We start from the raw sequence: 16,746 nt of genomic DNA, 5'->3' as shown, positions 1-16,746 counted from the left end.
CCAAGTTAACTGTTGCCAAGATCAGGGTGTAGAACATTGCCATTGTCCAGAAGCCTCCCTCATTCTTCCTCCTGGTCTCTACCTTCCTTTTCTTCCACAAAGATAAAACTACCCTGACTTCTAACATCATAGATTAGTTTAACCTGTTGTTTGAAGTTTCTAAATGGAATCATCCTGTTTTAGTCCATTCAGGCTGCTATAACAAAAGTATGATAGACTGGGTGGCTTTAAACAACAAACATTTATTTCTCACAGTTCTGAAGACTGGGAAGTCCAAGATCAAGACGCCGGCAGATTCGGTGTCTGGTGAGGGCCCTCTTCCTAATTCATAGACAGCAGTCTTCTCGCTGTGTCCTCACATGGCAGAAGAGGTGAGAGAGCTCTCTGGGGTCTCTTGTGTAAGGGCACTAATCCCATTCATGAGGGCTCCACCCTCATGACCTAATCATCTCCCAAAGGCCCTACGTCCTAATATCATCACATTGGGGATTAGGATTTCAACACATGATTTGGGGGGAACACAGAATTCAGTCCATAACACATTCCATGTGTACTCTTTTGCATCTGCTTTCCTCCATTTAGTGTGATATTTGTGAGATGTGTCCATTATTGTGTGTAGAAGTAGGTTGTTCATTTCATTACCGTATAGTAGTCCATTTAGAAATGTAGCAGAATTTATTCTGTTGAAAATTTGTATTTTTTCCAGCTTTAGGCTACAGTAAATAATTTTCCTGTGAACTTTGTTGTACTTTTAGTATGCATATGTGTAAATTTCTATTTTTGTAGTTAAGTTGCAGGGTCGTAGCTCAACTTTACTTCTAAACTATTTTTTAAAATATTTTTATCAATTTATACTTCAGCAGCAGGATATAAACTTTCCAGTTACTCTACATTCTTGCAACATTTCATCAAGTCTTTTATATTTTAACCATTCTGGTAGGTATATAGTGATATCTAATTGGTTTAATTTGCATATTCTTTGATCGATAAGATTGAATGAATACCTTTTCTTATGTTTTTGGACACTAATATTCTCCTATGTGAATAGGAGAATTGGGTTGCCTATGCATTCTATACTGATTTGTAAAGAGTTCTTTATATAATTCGTAAACAGGTCTTTTACATATATTTTATTCCACTCTGGCTTGCCCTTTTACTCTCTTAATGGTTTCTTTTGATGATGAGAGTCACTAATTTTAATTACCATGCTTTTCCTTTACTGTCCTTTCTTTGGTGTTTTTCGTGTTGTGTTTAAGAAATCTTTTCCTACCTTGAAGTCATAAAGATTAATTGCTAAATTCTTCTACAAACTTTAATGTTTTGTTTTTCACATTTAGATCAATAATCTCCTGGAATTTATTTTTGTGTTTTGGGGTGAAGTAATGTTTAAGTGTAATTTTTTTTTTCAAAAGTTTTCAAACAAGTTGACTCAATTAATGAAAATACTGCTTCCTACAACTCTACAAATAACCATCTTTATCATAAAACAAGTGTTTATAACTGTGTGGGTCTGTTCAGGCTTTCTACTTTGTTCCGTGAATCTACTTGTCCATCCTATGCCAATACCATACAGCATTTATTACTGTAGCTTTGTAATAGGTACCTGATGCAATAATTTTCCAGCTCTGTTTTCCTTCTACAAGATTTCCACTTTATATTTTCATACACATTTTTGAAGTACTTGTCATTTTCCACAAATTATTCAGCTGAAATACTCAATTGGGATTATATTGAATATATAGAGATCAATTTTGGAAGAATTCACATCCAGACAGCATTGAGTCTACAAACCATGAATAAACCCATTCATTTATGTCTTTAAAACACTTTAATAATGTATTGCAGTTTCTTGTGTGTACATATTGCACATTGTCTTCTTGGATTTATTCCCTGGGTATTTAGTGTTTTTAGAGGACATTGTAAATGATATTGTTTCTTTAATTTCACTTTCTAATTACGTTTGATGTATAGAAATATAATGGATTTTTTTAATAACCTTTTATCCAGCAACCTTGCTAAATTTATTTTAAATTCTATTTATTTGTATGTTATGCATTTTTTTCTTTTGTGCTAATTAGGATCTCCAGTACATGTAGAGTAGAAGTCATGACAAGCATCCTTGTTTTGTTACCAATCTCAAAAACTTCCATCATTGAAACTTTTTATTTCAGCTGTGAAATTATGTTTAAAATTTTATCATTTCATTATTAAATATGACCTATGTTGCCAGCTTTTTATAGAATTTTTATTGAGATATATTTCACATAACTTGAAATTCACCATTTAAAAGTGCATACACTTTGGGGTGCCTGAGTGGGTCAGTTGGTTAAAGATCTGACTCTTGGTTTTGGCTCAGGTCATGATCTCATGGCTTGTGAGTTGAGCTTTGTGATGACAGTGCAGAGCCTGCTTAGGATTCTCTCTCCCTCTCTGCCCCTCCCCTACTCACACTTTCTCTCTCTCCCTCTCTCTCTCCCTCTCTGTCTCTCTCTCTGTCTCTCTCTCTGTCTCTCAAAATGAATAAAGATTTTTTTTAATGCATACTCATTAGTGATTTTTAGTCTGTTCACTGTGTTGTGCAACCATTACCAGTATCTAATTTGAGAACATTTTCATCATACCAAAAAAATAAAAATAACCCTCTACCTGTTAGCAGTTATTTCCAATTCTCAGCCTTTCTAGTCCATGACAACCACGAATCTACTTTCTGCCCCTATGGATTTGTCTATTGTAGACATTCCATTTAATTAGAATCATGTAATATGTGCTCTTTTGTGTTTGGCTTTGCATAATGTTTTCAAGGTTCATCCATGTTGTAGCATTTAATGGTACTTCATTTCTTCTTATGGCTGAATAATATTCCATTGTATGGATCCGTCACATACTATTTATTCATTCATCAGCTAATAGACATTTGATTGATTCTCCTCTTTAGCTATGATAAACAAAGCTACTCTGGACACCCACATACAGGTCTTTGTGTAAATGTTGCCTTTAGTTATTTGGTTTCCCTTAGTTCATTGAACATATTTAAAATAGAAGATTTAAAGCTTTCATCTAGAAAGTACATTGATCTTCCTCAGGCACAGTTTCTGTTTCTTTATTCCTTTGTATGGGACATACTATCTTTTTTCTTTGCAGGGCTTGTAATTTTTGTTATTGTTATTGAAGACCAGATATTATCAATATTATAACTTGGCAACTCTGGAAACCAGATTCTCTCTCTCCTTCCTAGGATTTGTTGTTATTTGGGCTAATTGTAGTTGTCTGTTTAGTGCTTTTTTTTTTAAACTAATTTTCTGAAGTCTGTATTTTTTGTCATGTGTGAGCACTGAACTCTGTTTCCTTAGCTTAGTGAACAGCTAGTAATTGGACAGAGATTTCCTTAAATACCTGGAGCCCAAAATTCTTCCAGTCTTTGCCATGGCCTCTGTGTATGTGTTGGAGATTGCCTGGTGGTTTATAACTCTGCCCTATTCTTTTCTGTTTCCAAAGAGACTCAACATCAGCAGCCAGTGAGAACTTAGATTATTTTCGGGTCTTTTCTGAGCATGCTCATAGCCTTGAGCATGCACATGGACTTCTAGATTCCCAGCAATGTCAGAGGATCTCATTCCTCAGCCTTTCCCCCCATGCTTTTTGGTTAATCTGTTGCTTTCCCAACTGTTTTCTGTCACCTCCGTCAGCAGCGGCTAAGATATCAGCCTGTAAAAGTTTTCAACCAATGCCTCCAGGGTAGCAGCTTTAGAATTAGGCCAATTTTGACTTAGGCAAAATAAAGACAAGCTTTTTGGACCAGTATTCCAGGCAGCCAGCAGACAGGTTAGAACAAATAGTTGTTTTTACTTCTTTGCAAATTAGCTCATTCTGCTCCTGCCATAATTAGGAATCAGTTATTATTTGCACAGGCTGTGATGAGCTGTGGAAAAGGGTATATGACTGGGGTCAGTTAAAGTGCCACAGAGTTTGCTGTGCTTTTTTTTAAATTGAAGTATAATTGACATACAATGTTATATTAGTTTCAAGTGTACAACATTATTGATTTGACATTGTGTACATTACTCTATACTTTCCACAGTAAGTCGTCATCTGTCACCATACAACATTGTTACAATATTATCGACTGTATTCCCTGTGCTGTGCTTTTCATCTCTGTAACTTACTAATTTTATAACTGGAAGTTTGTAGCTCTTAATTTCCTTCATCTCTTTTGCCCACCCCCCAATTCCCCTCCCCTCTAGCAACCACCAGTTTGTTCTCTGTATTTAAGAGTCTGTCTGTCTGTTTTGGTTTTTAGATTCCACATATAAGTGAAATCAAAAGGTATAGTTTTCCTGTCTGACTTATTTCATTTAGCATAAATACCCTTTAAGGCCATCCTTGTCGCAAATGGCAAGAGCTCATTCTTTTTTATGACTGAATACTATTTCTGTGTGTGTGTGTGTGTGTGTCATCTACTTTACCCATTTGTCTATCAATGGACACTTAGCCATATCTTGGCCATTGTAAATAATGCTGCGGTAAACTTAAGAGGTGCATATATCTTTTCAAATTAGTCTTTTCATTTTCTTTGGGTAAATACCCAGTACTGATTACTGGATTGCATGGTATTTATATTTTTATTGTTTCAAGGAACTTCTGTACTGTTTTCCATATTGACTACACTAATTTACATTCCTACCAACAGTGCACAAGTTTTCCCTTTTTTCCACATCCTTACCAACACCTGTTATTTCTTGTCTTTTTGATACTATCCATTCTAACAGGTAAAAGGTGATATCTCATTGTGTTTTTGATTTGCATTTCCCTGATGATGAGTGATATTGAGCATCTTTTCATGTGTCTCTTGACCATCTGTATGTCTTCTTTGGAAAAATGTCTACTCAGGTCTTCTGTTTTTTCATTGTATGTTTGATTTTTTTTTGGTGTTGAGTTACATAAGTTCTTTGTAAATTTTTGATATTAACCCTTTATCAGACATACCATTTACAAATGTCTTCTCGCATTCTGTGAGTTACCTTTTTGTTGATGGTTTTCTTTGTAGTGCAAAGATTTTATTTTGATTTAGTTCCTATAGTTTATTTTTCTTTTTGTTTCCTTGCCTAAGGAGACATATCCATAAATATGTTGCTAAGCCCAATGTCCAAGAGTACTGCCTATGTTTTCTTTTAGGAGTTTTCTGGTTTCAGTTCTCACATTTAGATCTTTAATCCATTTTGAGTTTATTTTTGTGTGTACCATATGAAAGTGGTCCAATTTCATTCTTTTATGGGTAGCTTTCCCCAGTTTTCCCAGCATCATTTATTGAAGAGCCTATCTTTTCCTCATTGTATATTCTTGCATCTTTTGTCCTAAATTAATTAACCATATAGCTATGGGTTTATTTCTGGGTTTTCTCTTCTGTTCTGTTGATCCTTGTGTCTGATTTTGTGCCAATACCATACTCTTTTGATTACTGTAACTTTGTAGTATAGTTTGAAATCCAGAATTGTGATACCCCCAGCTTTGTTCTTCTTTCTCAAGATTACTTTGACTATTCGAGATTTGTGTGTGTGTGTGTGTGTGTGTGTGTGTGTGTGTATGTGTGGTTCCATACAAATTTTATTCTAATTATGTGAAAAATGCTGTTGGTATTTTGAAAGGGGGTTGCATTGCATCTGTAGATTGCTTTGGGTAGTATGGACATTTCAATAACATTAATTCTTCCAATCCATGAGCATGGTGTATCTTTCCATTTGTGTCATCTTCAGTTTCTTTCATGAATGTCTTATATTTTTCAGAGTACAAGTCTTTCACCCCTGGTTTAATTTATTTCTAGGTATTTTACTCTTTTGATGCAGTCATAAGTGGAACTGTTTTCTTAATTTTTATTTGTGCTACTTTGTTATTAATGTATATAAATGCAACAGATTTCTGTATATTAACTTGGTATCCTACAACTTTACCAAATTCACTTATCAATTCTAATAGTTTTTTGGTGGAGTCTTTAGGGTTTTCTAAACATAGTGCCATGCCATCTGCAAATAGTTTTACTTCTTACTAACCTATTTGGATGCCTTTTATTTCTTTATGTTGTCTGATTGCTGCAGCTGGGACTTCTAAGGACTATGTTGAATAAACTAGGTGAAAGCAGACACCCTTGTTGTGTTCTTGACTTTAAAGGAAAAACTTTCAGTTTTCACCACTGCGTATGATGGCAACTATGGGTTTGTCCCACTTGATTGTGGTGACAAGTTTTTTTTATGTATCGTTGAGTTTGGTGTGATAATACTTTGTTGAGGATTTTGCATCTATGTTTGTCAGAGATACTGACCTGTAGTTTTCTTTCTTTGTAGTGTCTTTGGTTTGGTATCATGGTAATACTGACTTCATAGCTTGAATTTGGAAGTTTTCCTTCCTCTTCTATTTTTTTTTGAAAGTTTTAAAAGAATAGGTATTAACTTTCCTGTAAATGTTTGCTAGAATTCATCTCTGAAGCCACCTGGTCCTGGATTTTTGTTTGTTGGAAGTTTTTTGATGACTGAGTCAGTTTCATTGCTGGTAATCCATCTGTACAGATTTTCTGTTGATTCATGATTCACTTTTGGAAGATTCTGTGTTTCTAGGAATTTACCAACTTCTTCTATGTTATCCAATTTGTTGTCATACAATTTTGTGTAATATTCTTTATAATTCTTTGTGTTTCCGTGTTGTCAGTTGTTATTTTCTTCCCCAATTTCTGTTTTTACTTATTCGAGTCCACTTTTTTTTTGTGATGAGTCCGGCTACAATTTTATCAATTTTGTTTCTCTTTTCAAAGGGCCAACTTTTGGTTTCCTTGAGCTTTTCTACTGTTGTGTTGTTGTTTTTGTTTCTGTTTCACTTATCTGCTTCAACCTTTATTATTTCTTTGCTTGTACTAGCTGTGAGCCTTGTTTTGTTTGTTCTTTTTTACTTTCTTTAGGTGTAAGGTTAGAACTGTTTATTTGAGATTTTTCCCATTTCTTTTTTATTAAATTTTTTACTTAATTCCAGTACAGTTAACATACAGTGTTATATTAGTTTCAAGTGTACAGTATAGTGATTCAACAATTCTATACATTCCTCAGTGCTTATCATGGTAAGTGTTTTCTTAACCCCCTTCACCTATTTCACCCATCCTCCCCCCACCCACCTCCCCTCTGTAACCACCAGTTTGTTCTCTATAGTTAAGAGTCTGTTTCTTGGTTTGTCTCTCTCTTTTTTTCTTCTTTTGCTCGTTTGTTTTGTTTCTTAAATTCCACATATGAGTGAAGAGATTTTCTTATTTCTTGAGGTAGGCAGGTATTGCTGTAAATGTGCCCCTTACAACCGTTTTAGCTGCATCCCAAAGATAAAGATTTTGGACCATTGCATTTTCATTTTCATTTGTCTCCATGTATTTTTTTATTTATTATTATTATTATTATTTAATGCTTGTTTATTTTTTAGAGAGAGAGACACAGTGTGATCATGGAGGGGCAGAGAGACAGGGAGACACAGAATCTGAAACAGACTGCAGGCTCTAGGCTCTGAGCGGTCAGCACAGAGCTTAACGCAGGGCTTGAACTCACAAACAATGAGACCGTGACCTGAGCTGACGGTGGATGCTTTTAACCAACTGAGCCACCGAGGCACCCCTCCATGTATTTTTTTTTTAATGTTTGTTTGAGAGAGAGAGAGAACATGGACAAGCAGGGGAGGGGCAGAGAGAATCCCAAGTAGGCTCTATGCTGTCAGTGCAGAGCCCAACGCAGGGCTCAATCTCACAAATCATGAGATCATGACCTGAGCTGAAATCAACCAACACTTCACTGACTGAGCCACCCAGGTGCCCCTCCATGTATTTTTTTAATTTCCTCTTTGATTTCTTCATTGACCTATTAATTGCTTAGTAGTATGTTGTTTTACCTGCACATGTTTGTGTTTTTTCTGGTTTTGTTTTGGTTTTTTCCCTGTAATTGATTTTTAGTTTTATACTGCTATGGTCAGAAAAGGTATTGATGTGATTTCATCTTCTCAAATTTATTGAGATTTGTTTTGTGGCTTAACATATGATCTGTCTGGGAGAATGTTTCAAGTATACTTGAAAAGAATGTATGTTCTCCTGTTTTGGGATGGAACGTTCTATATATATGTTAGGTCTATCTGTTTTAATGTGTCATTCAAAGCCACTGTTTCCGTGTTGATTTTCTTTCTGTCTGAATGATCTATCCATTGTCCCCTACTATTAACTGCGTTTCTGTTGATTTCTCCTTTTATGTTTGTTAATATTTATTTTCTGTATTTAGGTGCTCTTATCTAGGGTGCATATATGTTTACAATTGTTACATCCTCTCATTGGATTAATTCCTTTATCATTACGTAGTGCCCTTCTTGGTCTCTTACTGTGGTCTTTGTTTTAAAGTGTATTTTGGGGGCGCCTGGGTGGCGCAGTCGGTTAAGCGTCCGACTTCAGCCAGGTCACGATCTCGCGGTCCGTGAGTTCGAGCCCCGCGTCAGGCTCTGGGCTGATGGCTCGGAGCCTGGAGCCTGTTTCCGATTCTGTGTCTCCCTCTGTCTCTGCCCCTCCCCCGTTCATGCTCTGTCTCTCTCTGTCCCAAAAATAAATAAAAAAACGTTGAAAAAAAAAATTTAAAGTGTATTTTGTCTGATACAAGCATCGCTTCCCCAGCTTTTATTTTGCTTCCATTTGCATAGTAAATGTTTTTCCATCCCTTCATTTTTCTGTCTGCGTGTGCCTTTAAGTCTGAAGTGAGTCTCTTGTAGGTAGCATATAGTTGAGTCATGTTATATTATCCATTCAGTCACCCTGTGTCTTCTTATTGGAACATTTAGTCCATTTACATTTAAAGTAATTATTGGTAAGTATGTATTGCCATTTTGTTACTTGTTTTCTGATTGAAAGTTCTCTGTTCCTCCTTCTCTTGCTCTCTTCCTTGTAAGTTGATGGTTTTCTTTAGTGTTATACTTGGATTCTTTTCCTTTATTTTTTGTGTATCCATATGAGTTTTTGATTTCTGTTTACCATTGGATTCATATATAATATCATATATAGTTCATATATATAGTATCATATATAGTTCATATATAGTGTATATTAAATTGATGATGGCTTAAGTTCAAACATGTTCTAAAATCACTAACTTTTTATACCCTCCTCCACATTTTATGTATATGTCATATTTTACATCTTTTTATTTTGTGTATCCCTTGAATAGTTTTTATAGATACAGTTGTTTTTACTACTTTTGCATTTTAACCTTGACACTGTAAGTGATTGATCTCCTACCCTTCCTTTATGTTTGCTTTTACATGTGAAATTTTTCCTTTGATAATTATCTTTCTTCTAGTTATGGCCTTTTCTTTCTACTTAAAGAATTCCTTTTAACATTTCTTTTAAGACTGGTTTGGTGGTGACGAACTCCTTTAACTTTTGTGTAGGAAAGTATCTTTCCTTCTATTGTGAATGATAACCTTGCAGGGTATTCTTGGTTGTAGGTTTGGCACTTTGAATATGTCATACCACTCCCTTGTGTCCTGCAAAATTTCTGCTGAAAAATCAGCTGACAGATTTCTTGGGTTGTTTTGGTTTGAGTTTTGTTTTGTTTTGTTTTGTTTTTAATGTAACTGTTTTCTCTGTTGCTTTTAAAATTCCCTTTTTAACAGTAGTCTTTGCCATTTAAATTATATGTCTTGGCATTGACCTCCTTGGATTCATCTTGTTATGGGCTTTGTGATTTTCAGACCTAGAAATCTGTTTCCTTCCCAGATTAGGGAATTTTTCAGCTGTTATTTCTTTAAATAAGTTTTCTGCCCTCTTTTCTTTTTCCTCCCTTTCTAGGATCCCTATATGAATATGAATATTTTCTGCTTGATGATATTATAGAATTCCCTTAACCTATTCTCATTTTTTTTTATTATTCTTTTTTCTTTTTTCTGCTCAGCTTGGTTGCTTTCTATTACCTTGTCTTCCAAATCATTGGTCCATTCTTCTGCATTTTCTAATGTGTTGTTGATTGTCTCTAATGAGTCTTTTATTTCAGTTATTGAATTCTTCAGCTCTGACTGCTTCTTTTTAATATTTTCTGTCTCTGTTGAAGTTCTCACTGAGTTCATCTACTCTCTTTTCAACTCCACTGAGTATTTTTGTGTCGATTACATTAAATTCTATATCAGAAAGTTTGCTCTTCATATCAAGAATCAGCTGATTTTCTTGAATACTTGTTACCTGTGGTGCTGCAAGCCTTTGACTAATTTCTAGAGTTAAGAAGGGATTGATTGTCCTAGTTTTTGCCCATTTTTTCTTACTTTTATAGAGAGATGGAATTTGGAGTTCTTTACTCTGCCATTTTCATTGACATTATTCTAGGTTTTTTATAAATCAAATTAAGTAAATTCTCTTCCTAGTTTTGCTAAGAATTTTTATTCATTAAAAATTAATATTATAAAATGTTATCAAATACCTTCCTCTTTGTTGATTAAGGTGATTGTGTGATTTTTCACCTTTGTTTTGTTAATGAGATAATTTATATCGATTGATTTTCTAATATTAAACCACCTTGCTTTCCTGGAATAAACCTATTTTATTGTTTTGATTTGACAGTACTTTGTTTAGGATTTTTGTTTTTATGGTTATGAGAGAGATTGGCCTTTTCTTATGAGAAAGATTGATTTTCTTAAATCTTTGCTAGGTTTGATGTCAATCACATGCTGGACTTATAAAACATGAAACGTTTCTTCTTTTTTTAAACTTTTATTTGAAATCATTTCAGATTCATGGGAAGTTGCAAAGGCAGTAGAGAATTCTTTTTTTTTTTTTTAACGATTTATTTATTTTTGAGTGAGAGTGTGAGCAGAGGAGGGACAGAGAGAGAGGGGAACAGAAGATACGAAGCAGGCTCTATGCTGACACCAACAAGGCCAAACGTGGGGCTCAAACTCAACCACCCAGGACTAAGTTAAATGGACTAAGCCACCCAGGCACCCGGAAGTACAGAGTTCTTATTTAACTTTCATCCATTTTTCCCTAATGGTTATATCTTCTACACCTACAGTTTAATATCAAAACCAAGAAATTGACATTAGTGCAGTGGTTTGTATGTACTTGAATGTCATTTTATCACATCCATAGATTATATATATAAAGATATAGAACTATTCAAGATAGAGAACACACAGGTAACTCTCATGCTTCTTTCTGTCACACCCATCTCCTCTGGTTATTGGATTTAAAATATTTATATTTCTCTTGGGTATCTAAACGTGAAGTTGCTGGGTCATCTGGTAAGTTCTAGGTTTAACATTTTGAGGAACTACCACACTATTTTACACAGTGGCTGCACTGTAAATTTTACATTCCTGACAGCAATATATGAGAGATCCAGTTTTTTTCATCTTAACGAGCATATGGTGTTTTCAGTTTTTTAAATTTTAGATGCTGCAATAAGTGCGTAGTCATATCTTATGATGATTTTAATTCTATTTTCCCTAAGGATTGTTTATGTTGAACATCTTTTCGCTTCTTTGTTGTCTGTATATCCTCTTAGAGTGAAATCGTCACGTTTTCTGCCTTTTTTCTAATTCAGTTGGTTGCTTTTTTTGTGATTAAAGTTTGAGAGTTCATTATATGTTCTTTATTTAATGTTTATTTTTGAGAGGGAGAAAGAGAAAAAGAGCTTGCGTGAGTAGGGAACGGGCAGACGGAGAGGGAGAGAGAATCCTTAGGAGGCTCTGTGCTGTCAGCGCAGAGCTAGATATGGGCTTGATGTCTCTGGGATTCTTTTTCTCCTCTCTCTCTGTCCCTCCCCCATTGGTGCTTGAGCACACGTGCACTCTCTCTCTCTCTCTCTCTCTCTCTCAAAATAAATAAATTTTTAAAAAAAAGATCTTTTGAATTTTTTGAGTCTCTATATTGTATGCCTCTCTTCTGTATCACCGATTAGTGCTCTTTTATTATTTCTTTCATTTTACTTTCTTTGAGTTTGTTATTCTTATCCAACCTCTAAAGATGGAGAGTTACCACATAGATTTCCAATATTTCTTGTAACAACATATGCATTAAAGGCTCTAAGTGTCCCTCTAGAAATGGTTTAGCTACAAAGCCACAAGTTTTAATATTTTGTATTTTCATTTATCATTCAGTTAAAATATTTCTAATCTCAATGTGATTGCTTTGTTAAACCACAGACTCTTTAAGAATATATTTCTTAATTTGCAAACACATGAAAATGTTCTAATTATCATTTTGTTATTAACTTTCTGTGTAATTAAGTTTTGTGATAAGAAAAGATACTCTGATTTCATTCCTTTGAAATGTGTTGAGATTCGCATTATGGACTACCCTATGTGGTCAATTATTACAAATACTCAGTATTCTTGAAAGAATTGTGTAATTGTGGATAAGTAATGTATATATGTCAGTTAAAGTTTGTTAGTTATGTTTTAAAACCATTTGACCATTATTATTAGGTTTTATTATGCTTGTTTAACCAATTAGAGTGAGACAGGTGTTAAAATCTTCCAGTGAGAAATTTCATATGTCAGTTTTTCCTTATAATTCTGTCAGATTTTGCTTTGTAAATATTGAAGGTATTAGTGCCTTTGAATTTTGAATAATTACATCTTTTTGATAAATCAAACCTTTTACCATATGAAGTATTTCAATTTCTCTCTGGTAGTGCTTTTTTTAATTTTTAAGTTTTCTTATTCTAATCTTAATATAGCTATATTAGCTTTTTTTTTTTTACTTTCTGTTTACAAAGTACATATTTTTCCATCCTATTACACTTTTGTTTCCTTAGATATGCCTCCAATTTTTTAAAATTATTTATTTATTTAAGTAATCTCTATACACAACATGGGGCTCAAACTCACAACCCCAAAATCAAGAGTCACATGCTCTCTGGACTGAGCCAGCCAGGTGCCCCATGCCCCCTATTATTGTGAAATTTAAAAAATCTAGTCTGACAGTATTGAATTTCTTTGAAACATTTATTCTATTTTTGGTTTAATAAAATCGCTGAACTTTTGGAATTTAAATCTCCCATCTTACTATTTGTTTTTTATATGTCCATCCTGGTTTATGTTCTTTTTCTCTCTCAAATTTTGACTTATCTTTAGGATTGTTTGACTAATTTTTAGTATTCCATTTATCCTTCATGTTCTAAGTTTTTTTTTTCATCTATTTTCTTTTGTGTTGATCGATTATTGTTTTCATTCTATCTCCTTTTTAACAGCTTTATTACTGATATGCAAATGACATATATGGCACATATTTAAAGTGTTGAGTTTCGTCCATTTTATGATACATGTTTACCTGTTAAACTATCATCAGAATCAAGATATTTAACAGATCTATCACTCCCAAAGGTCTTTTCATGCCCCTCTCTAATCTCTCATTCTCCACCCTACATCTGTCTCCTCGCAACCTGTCTTTGCTTTCTATTACTATAGGAAGTTTGCATGATCTAACATTATGTATATGGAAGCAGCATGCAGTATGTGCTTTCTGCTGTCTGGCTTCTTTCACTGTGCATGGTTAAATGTTGAGATTTAACCATATTTCTTTATGTTTCAATAGTTTGTCTTTTTTAGTACTAATATTTTATTGTATGGATATATTACAGTTGGGGTTTTTAAAAATCTTTTTACCAGTTGATGGACATTTGAGTTGTTTCCGGTTTATGGCTATTATAAGTAAACCTGCTGTGAAGTATCATCTACAAGTCTTACGCCAATATATGCTTACCTTTCTCCTGGGTAAATGCCTTATAGTGGAATGACTGGAACATGAGATGGGCATATATTTAAATAAGTAAGAAGCTGCCAAACTGTTTTTCAGAGCGGCTCTCCAACTTTACATTCCTGCCAGAAATGTGTGAGAGTTGTAATTGTTCCACATCCTGACCAAACCTCGCTATCATCATTCTTTTTCCTTTTAGCCCTTCTAGTCTCATTGTGATTTTAATTTCCACTTCCCTAATGATTAATAATGCTGAGCACCTTTTCATGTGTTTATTTTCCATCCAAATATCTTCTTTTGTGAAGTTCTGTTCAAATCTATTGCCCATTTTTGTCATATTATTGAGTTTAAAGTTTTTTATGTATTTTAGATACAAGTCCTTGTCACCTGTGTGTTTTGCAGATATCTTCTGCCGTTTCATGACTTGGTTTTTATTTTAGTAATAGTGTCTTTTGAAAGCAAAAGTTTTAAATTCAGATATTCAGTTTATCCAGCTTTTTTCTTGTATACTAAGTTGCTTTTATGTTCTAATTTAGAAATCTTTATCAAACCCCAAGTCTGTAAGAGATTCTCCAATGTTTCCATCTGGGAGTTTTATAGTTTTAGCTTTTAGATTTAGGTCAGTGAACCTTCTTAAGTTAATTTTTGACATTATGTAGGGTAAGGGTAGAGTTTCATACTTTTTTTTTTTTTTATAGCTAGCCAGTGTTCTAGCACCTTTTGTTAAAATGTTATCCTTTCCTCATTGGATTGTCACGGTATCTTTGTTGAAAATCACTTGTGTTGGTTTATTACTGGGCCTCTCTATTCTGTTATATTAATCTGTATGTCTTTATTTACATCACTACAATTGTGTCTGGATTACTTTAGCTATATAATAAGTCTTGAGATCAAATAATGTAGATTCAACTTTGGCATTTTTAAATTTCAATTTCTAATGGCCTTTGTGAGTATATAGAAATACAATTGATTTTTATATATTTATCGATCTTTTATCCTGAAACTTTGCTAAATTCACATATTGGTCCTAGTACCTTATTTATTTATTTACTTATTTATTTTGGTACACTCCTTGAGATTTTTCTACATAGATGATTATGTGCCCTGCAAATACAGTTTTACCTCTTCCTTTTCAATTTTGAGGCCTTAACTTTCTTTTTGTTGCCTTTTTGATTAGATAGGACCTCCAATTTTAAGTGATGAAAGAAGATATCTTGGTTTCCTTGTTGATCTTAGAAAGCATTTAAGAATGATGTTAGATTTAGGCTCTTCATCAAGATGAGCAAAGTCCCTTCTGTTTCTAGTTTTTTGATAGTTTTTATTTTAAATAGATGTTAGATTTTGTCGAAAATTTTTTCTGCAGCAAATAAGACAATAATGTGGCCTTTCTCTTTTATGTGTTAATATAGTGAAAAAAGGGGCACTGGGTGGCTCAGTCGGTTGAGCGTCCGACTTCAGCTCGGGTCATGATCTCACGGTTCATGAGTTCGAGCCCTGCATCGGGGTGACTGCTGTCAGCGCAGAGCCTGCTTCAGATCCTCTGTCCCTGCCCCTTTCTGCCCCTCCCCTGTTCACACTCTCTCTGCCAAAAAAAAAAAAAAAAAAAAAAATTTTTTTTTTTAAATATACAGTGAAACATCTGTCAGAATGGCTAACATTAACAACTCAGACAACAACAGATGTTGGCGAGGATGCAGAAAGGATCTCTTTTGCACTGCTGGTGGGAATGCAAACTGGTTAAGCCACTCTGGAAAAACAGTATGGAGGTTCCTCAAAAAATTAAAAATAGAACTACCCTGCGACCCAGCAATTGCACTACTAGGTATTTATCCAAGGGATACGGGGATGCTGTTTCAAAGGGGCACACACACCCCCATGTTTATAGCAGCACTATCAACAATAGCCAAAGTATGGAAAGAGCCCAAATGTCCATCCAGGGATGAATGGATAAAGAAAATGGGGTATATATATATATACAATGGAGTATTACTCGGCAATCAAAAAGAATGAAATCTTACCATCTGCAACTACGTAGATGGAACTAGAGGGTATTATGCTAAGCGAAATTAGTCAGAGAAAGACAAATATCATATGACTTCACTCATATGAGAACTTTCAGAGACAAAACAGATGAACATAGGGGAAGGGAATCAAAAATAATATAAAAACAGGGAGGAGAACAAAACAGAAGAGACTCTTAAATATGGAGAACAAACGGAGGGTTGCTGGAGGGGTTGTGGGCGGGGGGATGGTCTAAATGGGTAAGGGGCATTAAGGAATCTGCTGAAATCATTGTTGCACTATATGCTAACTAACTTGGATGTAAATTAAAAATATATATATAAACACACAAATACATATATAATATATACTATCTATATACATATAATATATTGTATACAATATTGTATGTATGCAATGTATATTGTATACAATGTATTGTGTGTACATATATATATATGTATAGTATGTATTGTATATATATTGAGAGAGAGAGAAAATATTAAAGCAGGGATAAACTTATCTTCCAGGGATAAACTCCACTTTGTCATTAGTATCATTTTCATGTATTGTGAATTTGTATGAGAATTTTTTTAATGCTTATTTATTTTTGAGAGAGAGAGACAGAGACAGAGGATCCAAAACAGACTCTACACTGAGCAGAGAACCTGTTGTGGGGCTCAGACTCACAAACAATGAGATCACGACCTGAGCTGAAGTCGTATGCTTAAATGATTGAGCCACCCAGGTGCCCCTGGATGAGAATTTTTTTTTAATTATGTCTATGTTCATGAGGGAGATTGGTCTGTAACTTCGTTTTATTTTCATATTGGTGTCTGATTTTCATATCAGGTAACTTAGCCTCACTGAAAGCATTGGGAAGTATTCTGTCATATTTTCTTTTCTACAAGCATTTGTATAGAATGTCATGTCTCTTTTTTTTTTTTTCTTTTCTTTTAAATTTATTTACTTTTGAGAGAGAGTGCAAGTGGGGGAGGGGCAGA

At 34.2% G+C, this 16,746-nt stretch overlaps 1 protein-coding gene across 2 annotated transcripts in view; it reads left to right on the top strand.

Moving 5' to 3' along the window:
- DNAJC1 (DnaJ heat shock protein family (Hsp40) member C1) overlaps positions 1-16,746 on the top strand; it is a 219,476-nt gene that overhangs the window by 116,988 nt on the left and 85,742 nt on the right. The window lies entirely within an intron of this gene.

The sequence above is a fragment of the Lynx canadensis genome, chromosome B4 (genome assembly GCF_007474595.2).
Source record: "Lynx canadensis isolate LIC74 chromosome B4, mLynCan4.pri.v2, whole genome shotgun sequence".
NCBI lineage: Eukaryota > Metazoa > Chordata > Mammalia > Carnivora > Felidae > Lynx > Lynx canadensis.
Note: the sequence above shows the minus strand (reverse complement) of the source record. Positions and strands in the feature narration are given on the sequence as shown.